The following is a 12,380-nucleotide window of genomic DNA, read 5'->3' as shown; positions in this document are numbered from 1 at the left end:
GCGCACTCTGTGCTTTGCGCCTGCGCACAACCGCGCCCACCGTACTTTCTGCTCCCGGACACGGAGACAACCGAGACCTGGGTGAGTATAGGAGGAGGGCGGAAGGGGAGGGCTGAGAACGCTCATAAAACGGGCGTGGCTTGGCACTGGGGGCGGGGCCCTGGACCTGAAGTTGAAGTTGTCCCGCCTCTGCGCCCCTGTGTGTTCCTGGTGTTTGCAGTTTCTTTCCTCCTGGCTAAATTTAAAGGGCGTTCTGACGTGAGAATTGCAGCAGAGCACGTCCTCGGCCCTGTTATTGTTTGTGTATTGTCTTTTTTCGGAAGCCTCACTAACTGCTCATCTTTGTCAGTTCCTCTCTCCTGTTTTTCCTTTCTTTCTGAGCCACCGTCCAACATCTTGTATTTTTAATGTCTTGCTTTATTGATTTTCATGCACTGCCGTGGATAATGTTGTTCCTAGTAGTTGCTCAGTAAGTTCTTGTTGAGTGAATTAATGCACGGAATTGCTCTCAAATTCACATCTGCCCCGTCCTGTGAAGACTTTGCTGCATTTGGTTAGCTGTGGGAGGCTCGGCATTACACCTCGCGGCTGCTTTTGGAGTGTTTAACTGCTTCTTCTTGTGTGCTCAGGGAAACTCGAGTGAAACGAAGGTCCACACTGCTCCACAATGGTAACACAGGTCATAGACGGCGTTGGGGTGGCAGGGTACGGCGACTAGCAGAGACTGAGGCTGGGTGCTGCATCTGGCGCCAAGGTGAAATTATCCAACATTAATAGGCCAGTAACCTGTTTACCATCTTTAATCCAGACCTCACTCCTTATCTAGAGGAAAGCACCTGAAAAAATAAAATTGTTTAGTGCTGCGGTTTGATAAAGGAAATTATGGCACATCCGCATCCTTTAGAAGGTATCATTTTAGCTGGGCTTGGTAGCTGGTTAAAGCCAGGGCTACACAGAGAAGACCTATCAGGAAGGAATAAGGAAGGAAGGGGAGGGGAGGAAGGGAGGGAAGGCAGGGAAGGAAGGAAGGAAGGAAGGAAGGAAGGAAGGAAGGAAGGAAGGAAGCAAGCAAGCAAGCCTGTTGGTGGCGGCGGCGGCAGTGGCAGTACACGCCTTTAATCCCAGGCAAGTGGATCTCTGTGAGATCAAGGCCAGCCTGGTCTACACAGAAAAGCCCTGTCTCAAAAATAGATAAATAAATTTTAAAGAAAAAAATTAAAAATTTAGACAGACTTTCTCTCTGTAGCCCTTGCTGTCCTAGAGCTCACTATGTAGATTAGGCTGGACTTGAATTCAGAGAGATCCTCCTGCCTCTGCCCTCAGAGTGCTGGGATTAAGGGTGTGCACTACCATGCCTGGAATAAAAAAATTTTTTTTAAAGAAGGGGAGCGATGCACATGCATGGATGATAGCATGGGGAGCTGAGTCTCCAAATGCCTAGAGATACTTTGTATTACTTAATATTGTAGAACTGTACAGATGAAACTGTAAAGTTGCCTGCTGATTCCATTGTCATAAAAGTAGTCACAAAAATAAATAAATAAAAGTAGTCACTTGGTTGTCCAGTAGGGCTTTGAGTTGGCACACCCCAACAACTACCCCATCTATGAGCTGCTGGAGCTCATGAAAGGGCAGAGCCTGCAGAACCAAAGCTGTAGGATCTCCATGACTCAGGGCAGCAGCAGGTTATCTGAGAGGAATCTCCGTGAGGGTTCAGTATCATTGGTGTAGACGAAGAGAGAGGACTGGAACCAAACCAATGACTCATGGCCATGAACCTTTGCAAGCAAAGCTTGTTGGACGATAGGGCAGACGAGGTGACACACCAGGACATACAGCAGCTCCCACAGCGAGGCTTTGTTCTATTTTCTTTTGTGTGTGTGTGGGGGGGGGTTGGGGGGGTTAAAGAGTTGGAGGGCAGGTATGGAAGGACTGGGAAATGAGTGGGATTGGGGTGCATGATGCGAATTCACAAAGAATCAATAAAAAATGGGGGAAAAAACTTCAATTAGCAGACTAGACATTTTATAACCCCAGGAATCTTGGACTAATTGATGATACTTCTGCTTTTATTAACATTTTAATGCTATAAAATACTATGTGAATCTCTAGATTCTCTAGATTATGACATTATACAGTCTGTATTAGACATGCTGGGGTTTTTTTTTCCAATGTTTTTCTTCTTAAGATTTAGTTTTTTAAATGTATTTTTGCCCTGAAGTACATGTTAATTTGATGTGAACTCTGCTTTTAAAAATCATCACTTAATTTTCTAATATATTAAAAGTTAAGCTTGTAAAAAAGTTTTCTAAAGAAGGAAATTTGTGAAATATATGTCTTTCTTTTTTAAGATATATTTATTTTATGTATATGCATGTTTTGTCTTCATGTACATCTGCACATCAGAAGAGGGTATTGGATCTCACAGGACTGCTGTGGAATATTCCTTCTGTACATGGTGAATATGTGTCACTCTCATTGATTAATAAAAAGCTGACAAGCTGGTAGCCGGGCAGGAAGTTGGGCATGAAAGCTAAACGGAGAATGATGGGAAGAAGGAGGGCGAGGGTGGAGTCAGAGGGTCACCAGGAGCCTCAGACGGAACAAGACATGCTGGAAGACAGGTAAAGCCATGAATCATGTGACAGAATGTAGATTAATAGAAATTGGTTAATTTAAGTTGTAAGTGCTAGTTAGTAATAAGCCTAAGCTATCAACTAAGCATTTATAAGTAATATAAGCCTCAGTGTGGTAATTTGGAAGCAGCTGTTGGGATGGAAAAACTCTGCCTACACAGAACTACAGTTGTGAGCTGCCATGTGGGTACTGGGACTTGAACCCAGGACCTCTGGAAGAGCAGCCAGTGTTTTTAATTGCTGAGCCATCTCTCTAGCCCATCTGTGTTCTTTCATTACAGAGCTTTTGGTGCCATATCCAAGAATCATTGCTTAAGCCAAGATAAATTTCACCCCTGTTTTGTTCAAGGATTATTATAGTTTTCCCTTACATTTAGTTCTTTGACCCATTTTTATTAGTTTTGATGTGTGATATGAGGTGTGGGGAAGTATTAGAGGGACCAGGGAGAAGTGGGAGGAGGGTATTAAGATTGGGTATGATCAGCGGGCAGTGGTTGCACACGCCTTTAATCCCAGCACTTGGGAGGCAGAGCCAGGTGGATCTCTGTGAGTTCGAGGCCAGCCTGGGTTACCAAGTGAGTTCCAGGAAAAAGGCGCAAAGCTACACAGAGAAACCCTGTCTCGAAAAACAAAAAACAACAACAACAACAAAAAGATTGGATATGATCAAATACATTGCATACATGTATGAAGTTGACAGAGAACAAATTAAAAAATTAGGGGCTATAGAGACGGCTCAGTGGTTAAGAGCAAGCACTTGCTGCTTTTCCCGAGGACCAAGAGGTCAGTTCCCAGCACCAGGAGCATGGGCTCACAACTAACTCTAACTCCAACTCCAAGGGATGTAATGCCCTCTTCTGGCCTCCAGTGCACCCACACACATGTGTGCACATATATGCACACAGATACATAAATAAAAAATAAAATGAAATCTGAAAAAAGTAATGGTTATTGTTATAATATTTTATCAGCACAGTCCCCAACTCAAAAAGAAAGTCTAAAGTGTACTGTATGAATTTCAAGTCTTCCTTTGACCTGTCTTATTTTGCAGAAATCAGAATGTGAGCTAGGAAGCTAGGCCCTGCCAGTCCACCAAAATGCCAGGAGAGAGCTGGAATCCTCTCAGTGTAATGAGAAGGCTCAGGGCCACCCTTGCTTCAGGAGCAGACTTCAGTCTCAGAAAAGGAATTCTTGTTGAGCATGCATGAAATCCTGGGTTTGATCCCCATTATCACATAAGCTGTGCATGGCACACACTTGTAACCCCAGTACTCAGGAGGCAAAGGCAGGACTGGAAGTTCGAGGTCATCATTGGCTGTGTAGTGAGTTTGAGGCCAGCCTGGGATACATGAAACTCTTTCTAAAACATAAAATAAAACAAAACACACATACATACAAACAGAGAGAGAGAGAGTTAGGCATAATGGTACATACCTGTAGTACCAGAAACTTGGAAGGTTGAAGCAGGAAGATTGCCATGAGTTCAAGGCAAGCTTGGCTGCTACAGTAAGGTCCATGCTAGCCAGGACCGCATAGCAGGACTCTAAAATTAAACAAAACAAGCAAATGAAAAAGTACAATTGACAGCCCAAAATTCCTCGTCTGTCTCCTTCCTGCCAGAAATTCACATTTTTCCCAGCTCTTTTTTTTTTTTTTTTTTTTTTTTTTTTTTGGTTTTTCGAGACAGGGTTTCTCTGTGTAGCTTTGCGCCTTTCCTGGAACTCACTTGGTAGCCCAGGCTGGCCTCGAACTCACAGAGATCTGCCTGGCTCTGCCTCCTGAGTGCTGGGATTAAAGGTGTGTGCCACCACCGCCCGGCCCAGCTTTTTTTTAAAGCTGCTATGACAGCCTGTCTTCTGATGCATACACTCAGGGTTGCCCCTTGAATACTCATGCCAAGGATGGGTTGCTGGCGGTATTCAACCCTTCCTGGTATCACTGACAGTTTCTCCAATTTATGCGCCACCAAGGGTCTATATGTTCTCCTCCAGCAGGATGTGTGCGTGTGCGTGTGTGTGTATTATCTGGGAGTCTGATTTGTTTTTCCAAAGTGGAAAATCATTTATCTGTTTGTTGGACAATCATGATGCTTCACTGAGCAAAGGGGATGAAGCCGCCTTACACTGGGAAGGCCAACCATTTCCTCAGTCTCCTGAGTTAATAGTAACCTCATCCTGAAGCACTGACATAGGAACACCCAGAGTCATGTCTGCCCAAAGATCTGGCACTTGAGGCTCAGTGAAGTTGACGTCTGAAGTGAGTGATCACAAGCCGTCTTCCTGCCTTCGGAGTGTTTGCTGTATCTGGTATTCCGAAAATAGCAGTTAAATGACAGATTCCAGCACTAGCCCAAACAACTCCAGGCTTATTTATCCATTTGTTTTTGGAATAAGAAAGTCCTTCAGGGGGCTAGAAAGATGCCTGAGAGGTTAAGAGCACTGGCTGCTCTTACAAAGGACCCAGGTTCGATTCCCAGCACCCACTAGATGGGTGGTTCACAACCATCCATAACTCCAGATCCAAGGGATCTCATGCCCTTCTCTGGCTTCCAAGGGTGTCAAGCATACACACACACACACACACACACACACACTCACACAAAAACACATTTAACAGCCAGGCGGTGGTGGCACATGCCTTAATCCCAGCTCTCAGGAGGCAGGGGCAGGCAGATCTCTGTGAGTTCGAGGCCAGCCTGGTCTACAAAGCAAGTTCCAGGACAAGCTCCAAAGCTACACAAAGAAACCCTGTTTCAAAACAAACAAACAAAAAACACCACATGTAACATAAAATGAATAAATCTATTTAAAAGAAAAAAGAAATTCCTTCAGGTGAGGGATAGCTTGGTGGTGGCGTGCTTGCCTGCCAGGTGCAGGGCCCTGGGTTTGAGCCCCAGCACTACAAGGAGCAAATGAGCAGGAGCTTCTCTAGGGCTGGGGATGGAGCTCAGGAAGAAAGGAAGAAGGAAGCGGGGAGGGAGAAGGGAAAGGGGGAGGAAAGAAAGGAGAAAGGGAGGGAGGAAAGAAAGGGGAAGGAAGGCATGGGAAGGAAAAGGAAGGGGAACAGAAAATTCTCTCATGTTGGGCACTTAAAGGAGGGGAGAAAGCAAAGAAGCCGAATTGATGTCTCTGTAAACAGTGACTTTCCTTTCCTGTGATAAAGCTGTGAGAGTCCTGAACCGGGTGTTCTGGGGCCCTCGGATCTTAGCAGCGAAGTTCACCCCCTCATCCTCTTCTATGTGCTGGTTTGCTGAGCAGGCTCCTGGGAGCTGATTTCCTGTTACTATGGCACTGCAAGATCCTCTGCCCTGCAGGAGGGGTGGTGTAGGAAGGGCTGCCAGTGATTCACCAGAGCTGGTGACAGTGAAGCAGACAGGGCTTGGAACATCTCCACCCACAGCAAACTGAAGAACTGGGACATCGGATAAAACTAAAGGGAGTGTCTGTGGCTATCTCCCAGGCTCCTCCCCACCAAGGTCACCACCATGCGTGAGGGCTATCAACAGTGGGTTGTCCTGAGCCCATAGGTTTTGTAGTTAAAAGACCTCCAGGAATAAGTCTGCCTTTCCCATGATAGTCCCCATCCTCAGAAAAATACATGAGACTATGGGATGTACACAGACATACGTGAGCAAAGCAGGAGTACATTTCATCTTCAAAGACTCAGTTCCATCGGCTTCCTGGGAGGCACTGATGTTTGTGCAGGACTGGGGGCTTGGAAATACTGTGAAAGGTCAGTCTCCAAGGTGATTTCATTTTCTTAGTCAAAAAAATATTAGGGGTGCTGGCAGCTGAAGCAATGGTTTAGCAGTTAAGAGCACTTGCTGCCCTTCCAAAGGACCTGGGTTCAATTCCCAGCACCCACCTGGCAGCTCACAGTAACTGTGATTTCAGGGGATCTGACATCCTCTCTGACTTCCAAGGGTACTGGGCACACAAATAGTGCACATATATGCATGTAGGCAAAACACTTGTACACATTAAAACACACACATACATTTGTACTGTATCAAGCTGATGAAAGACAATGCTGGCCGTACTTTGAGGAGGGGAGGCTAAAATCTTTTTAGATTATGGATTAGCCTATAGAAAAATGTCTGCCATAAATCAAACAGTGAAGGGGAAGATGCATAGGAATCTCACTTACACAACTTAAGTAAAACATAGCTCTCTGAACAGATGAAGATAGGTTTTTTCTGTATCCCAGAATCTAATCAATATTTATATGTATAATTCAGCTATGATTTGGCTTAAAAGGGCTTATTGGGAAATGTTATTATTTATACTATTTTCTACAGAGAAAATATTTTGCTGTTTAAAATAACCCTGGACTTTTAAATTACAACCTGTTTTTATGTTCAAGCTATCTGTGTATTATTTCTCCTGCAGTTGTACATAAAATGTTTTTACATTCAAAAAAAAGGACAAATACTATAGAATGTATTACATGAAATATATAGAATATACAAATTCATAGAGACAGAAAGATTAGACGTTATCTCAAGATGGAGAAGAAAGGAATATAGAGCAATGATTTCCTAAGTACAGAATCTCTGTTTTGTGTGATGGAAAAACCCCACAAATGGACAGTAGTATCGGGACATAATATCATGAATATAATAAATCAATACAATTAATGTAAAACACACACACCACCACCACCACACCATCATGACCACCGCCATCAGGGGCCTTCTACATGTTGTTTATGGTTCTAAAGACAGCCAAACATAAATTGGTTATGGACTGCCTACAAGACAAAAATCTAAGTATGTTTGTCTCTGAGCCAAACAGGGCACCAGAAAGAGGAAAAGAAGGAGAGAGAGGGAACAGGGGAGAGGGAAAATATTGGGGGGGGGGGGGGAGTACTATTTACCCTTCATGCAAGACTTAAGTAATCATCAAAAAAAAGAAAAGTTGAAGCCATGCATTCTGGTACATTCCTGCAATTCCAACACTCAGGAGGTTGAGGCCAGCTTGGCCTCAGTGAGGCCCTGCTCTGCAGAGAAGCGAGGAGATCACTATTCGGTTTATTGGGAGGGGCGGGAGGGGTCCCAGTTGTGAGCAGAGTGGCAGCAGGGAACAGATGCAAAACCTTGGACTGGCTGGAAATGAAGGTGAAAAACTGCAGGGTCTTTCCTGATTCCTTCCAACATCAAAGGAGTGGGGGGATGAGAGGACAGGACAGCAGCCCTGACGGAGAACCCTCCCTGCCGGGGCCTCGGGACTTGATGAAGGCCACAAGGAAAGTAAAGCTGGGATCAGGAGGGAGCCACCAGCAGCAGCCCAGAAACTCAGCACGTTTATTATATACGTGGAAGTGAGGAGGCAGGTTGATTCACCTCTGTGGGGGAGCAGTCTCAGGCTGCAGACATGGGCATGTGCAGGTTGTGGTTGGCACTTTCTACACATACTGGTTTTAGCTAAAGGTCAACCATTCATCAACATCCACACACAGACTACCTTATCTGCTGCTTTTTCTTTCACAAGCAACTTGCTCTCTACAGACTCCTGACTTTGGGGGCCCACGGTGAGCCCAGAGCTGTGACACCTGCTACCATTGCTCTCGGGTCAGCTACTAAGAGTCCAGAGCCTCCACGTTCCTGATGGAGCTGTCACTTCAGTGTGAATAAGTCTTCCTGGTGTTCATCCTTTTCCGTATGCCCACTTCACTCTTAGGTGGGAACTATAAGAACCCTACAGGATCCAAAACAGGAACCAACTGTTTCAGTATTAGTCTTAATTATTTTAAAGAGTTGGTTGGGGTCTTGCTATATTGTCTAAGCTACTCTCCAACTCCTAGGTTCAAAGGAACCTCCTACTTCAGCCTCCCCAGCTGCTGTGATTGCTTATTCATTAAGAAACAGTGTCATTATACTGAACTTATTAGTCTTACTTTAAAAGTTGCTTCAGAATTAGGGAAGCCAGCAAAGCATTCTGGGTAGCTAGCTGTATCAACTTAGGATCTGTTTAGTCGGGGTTACAGTTGGGGTTACAGGTCCAGCCTGCCACAGGATTTTAAACATGACTGGCTGTTTTTCTATCGTTTCATTTCTTAAAATTAATTAAGTTTTTGTAACAGAGCCTCTCTGTAGTCTTGGTTGGCCTGAAACTCGCAGTGATCCCCTTGACTCAGTATCTCTAGTTAGTATCACAATTACTGGTGTGCACCACCACACTCAGTTATTAGAATGTAACACTCCTTATGGTTCCCCCAACACACCATTTATCTCTCCTGACAGAAAGAACCCAAGACAATCGAGGAAAGTTACAAAGCTGGTTCCTCAGAAGGAACCATTTTCCCCTGCTCCTGCCTCTTTCTCGTCTGGCAATGTCCATTCCCCTGTAACTACAGCTGTAGAGGATCTGATGCCTTCTTCTGGCCTCTGTGGACATCTGAACTCAGGTGCATAAACCCACACACCTATGCATCATTAAGAAAAAAAAAAAGAGGTGGGTGATGGTGGCACACCTTTAATCCCAGCACTTGGGAGGCAAAGGCAGGCAGATATCTGTGGGTTTGAGGCCAGCCTGGGCTACAGAGCAAGTTCTAGGACAGCCAAGGCTACACAGAGAAACCCTGTCTCTGAGGGAAAGCAAGGAAGGAAGGAAGGAAGAAAGAAGAAAGAAAAAATAAAAAAGAAGAAATAAAGGAAAAAGGAAGGAAAAAAGGAAGAAATTAGTTGTACATAGGGGCACATGTCTTTAATCCCAGCAGCTGAGAGGCAGAGAAAGGTAGACCTCTGTGAATTCAAGGCCAGCCTGGTCTACACAATGAGCTCCAGGATACCAAAGCTACATAATAAGATCCTCTCTTGGGGAAAAAAAAGTGAAATGAAATAAAATATTTAAAAAGAAAGTAGCTGATTTGGCAGAGTCTGGGGACTTAATGGCTTTGCTGAGGCACATGGTTGATGATAAGGACTGGGAGGAACTCTCAGCTGTCATCAAAGCAGAAACCAGGAATGAAGGAAAAAACAATGTGGAAAAATTGCCAGCTGCAATTGGAGCCAAGAGCAGACTGTTTTTGACCGCCCACATCTATGATCTTGGACAGCCCACTGATGATGATTGTCTAGGAGGAGCCATGGCAACAGAAGGATGGTTCTAGACAAGATCACGGCAGCAGCCCTGGTGCAGACTCCCAGTGCAGGCTGTGGTGTCCTGAGGACTGAGTACCTGTTTCTGTATTACTGCCTTGGAGGGAAGAGAAACAGAATCCAGGACCTAGCTGGGAACTCTTTGGGTAGGCTTGGGTCATCCTCATCCCTCCATGTTTGATGGCTCTCTCTTGATTGGTGCTTATTCTGCCCTTAATTTACATACACACACTCATCTAGCTAGAGTCTGCCTTGAGCCTTTTTCTGAAACTCTGTAGATGTGCTGGCTTCTGGTCAGAGTCCTGTTGAGGTTGCCTACCTGAGGCTGGGGCCTGCTGCTCTTTGGAGGAGGAAAACCCACAACTTATCAGAGACTCACTGGAGATAGATCTTCCCAAGATGCTGCAGCCTGCTGCTTCAGCTGCAGGAACGACATGCCTCAGTCTTTGAGACTTCGGAGACTTGGGAAACCTGCCATCCTACATTCAGCAGAGCTGCAGACTCAACTAAGCAAGTCTTCTAAACCAGGACTGAGTGGCATTGTAGACATCTTATCTCAAGTCCACATACACTCCAGCTACTTTCTTTCTTCTTTGGTAAATAGACACCTAATTCCTCCTCTGGACCAGGGTGTGTGCTGGATGATGTGGATCAGGAACAAACAACAGACAAGATCACTGCCCTCATTAATGCCCACAGTCCAGCTAACTCTGTGGTTGTAAATGTTTCCCTGTATGGGTCAGGCACGGTGGCGCACGCCTTTAATATCAACACTTGAGAGGCAGAGGCAGGTGGATCTTTATGAGTTTGAGGCAGCCTGGTCTACATAGTGAGACCCTATCTAGATTAACCATTCCAATAAAAAGTGGATTTTATGACAGAGATGAGGGGAGAATTTTTCCACAGTTGGATAGGTGGAGAAGGCTTCTCCGGATAGACAACAGGAAGAAGGAGCCTTGAAGGCTGAGGGAGAAGACAGCAGGGGAAGTATTGAGGCAGGCATCAGTAAATACAAAAGGCTTTAATCCAGGTGGAACAGGTGGGGAAGGAAAGAGAGGAGCCACCAAAAAAGATTCCTCTTGGAAGTAGAGGTCACAGATGGAGGTTTGTTTAATTTTTTTATTATCATTTTTTAAATTTGTGGTTTGCTTGCACATGTTTGTGTACTGTGTACATGGCTGGTACCTGAAAAGGCCAGAAGAGAGTGCTGGGCCCCTGGGACTAGAGTTGCAGATGATGGTGAGCAACTCTGTAGGTACTGGGAATTGAACCTGGCCCTCTGGAAGACAGTGTTTTGTTTTCTTTGTTCTTGTGACTGTAATGCTGGCTGGCCCAGAACACACTATGTAGACCAGTTGGCTTTAAACTCACAGAGATCAGCTTGCCTCTGCCTCCCAAGTGCTGGAATGGAAGGTGGGTGAAGCCACACTCAGCCACAGCAGCTAGTGTTCTTAGTAACCGAGCTATCTCGCCAGTCCAGTGCTGGCCTGGGTTTGTTGGCTTGCTTGTTTTTGTTGTTTGGGCATTTCACTATACGTTCCAAGCTGGCCTTGGATTCACAGCAATCCTCCTGCCTCTGTCTCTGAGGGCTGAGATGACAGTCTGTATCACTGTGCCTGGTGTCTATATTCCTAGCTTTGAACACCAACATTAGTTTTGACGTTGGGTAGCCTGGGACAGCTTCAGGTAGGAAGTGGGTGATTAAAAAGATTCCCCATAATATCTAGGATATATCATAATATCTACTCCCCATGACATCCCCATTTCCTACACATTCACCTGAATCTACCCTTGCCCTCCCTCTTCTAGACACATGAAGTCCACATGGCCAGCTGTTTCTGGACTTTAGCAGCAGCCTCTACCCTGCTGGCTCCTGTCCAGGCCACCTCAACTTACTGCAAAGTGACCTTCCCCACATGACTCCAGTCACCCCTGGCAAGCAAAGTCCCGTGTATTCACAATAGCGATGCATTTGAGAAGTGCCTTATTAGGTGACACCATGAGTATGTGTGAACATCATGCAGTGTGTTCATGCAGATCCAAGTGTAAGTCCTTCACTTGACTTGGCCTCTCTCTGTTTTGTGTTTTACTTTTTGTAGTGCTAAGAATGCAATTAAGACATACGATAAGCACAAAACATGTGAGGGTGCTATGTGTGTGGTGGGGCACACTATTTTGTTATAAAGTAATAGTGTTTAAAACAGGGTCTCACTGTGTTGCCCAGGCTGGTTTAGAACTCCTGGTCTCAAGTGATTGTCCTGCTTTAGCTTTCCAAAGAGCAGAGACTACAGGTGTGTACCACTGTTCCTGGCTTGAAGAAATACCCCAAAATAGAACAACATAGAAGCTTTGTCAATGTAATATATAAACTACCTCCTCATACATATTCTAGTTTCTTTCTTTCTCTCTTTCTTTCTTCCTATTTATTTATTTTTGGCTTTTTTGAGACAGGGTTTCTCTGTGCAGCCTTGACCGTCCTGAAACTTACTCGTAGACCAGGCTGTCCTCACACTCAAAGATCTGCCTGCTTCTGCCTTTCTTTCTCTCTTTCCTTTCTTCCTCCTCCTCCTCCTCTTCTTCTTTTGGACATATTCTATTTTCATAACTGTGCAATGGTCTGTCAACATCACAAACATACGAGTAAC

At 45.0% G+C, this 12,380-nt stretch overlaps 1 long non-coding RNA gene across 1 annotated transcript in view; it reads left to right on the top strand.

Annotated features, from left to right (window-relative positions):
- The first annotated feature begins 2 nt into the window (after positions 1-2).
- Positions 3-12,380, top strand: part of LOC128099936 (uncharacterized) — a 30,644-nt gene continuing 18,266 nt past the window's right edge. Inside the window, exon 1 of the long non-coding RNA XR_008214608.1 lies at positions 3-81. This is a non-coding gene — a long non-coding RNA (uncharacterized LOC128099936). The remainder of the gene's footprint in view (positions 82-12,380) is intronic.

The sequence above is a fragment of the Peromyscus californicus genome, unplaced genomic scaffold (assembly GCF_007827085.1).
Source record: "Peromyscus californicus insignis strain IS unplaced genomic scaffold, ASM782708v3 Scaffold_6__1_contigs__length_162567912, whole genome shotgun sequence".
NCBI lineage: Eukaryota > Metazoa > Chordata > Mammalia > Rodentia > Cricetidae > Peromyscus > Peromyscus californicus.
This window is presented reverse-complemented; position numbering and strand designations above follow the sequence as displayed.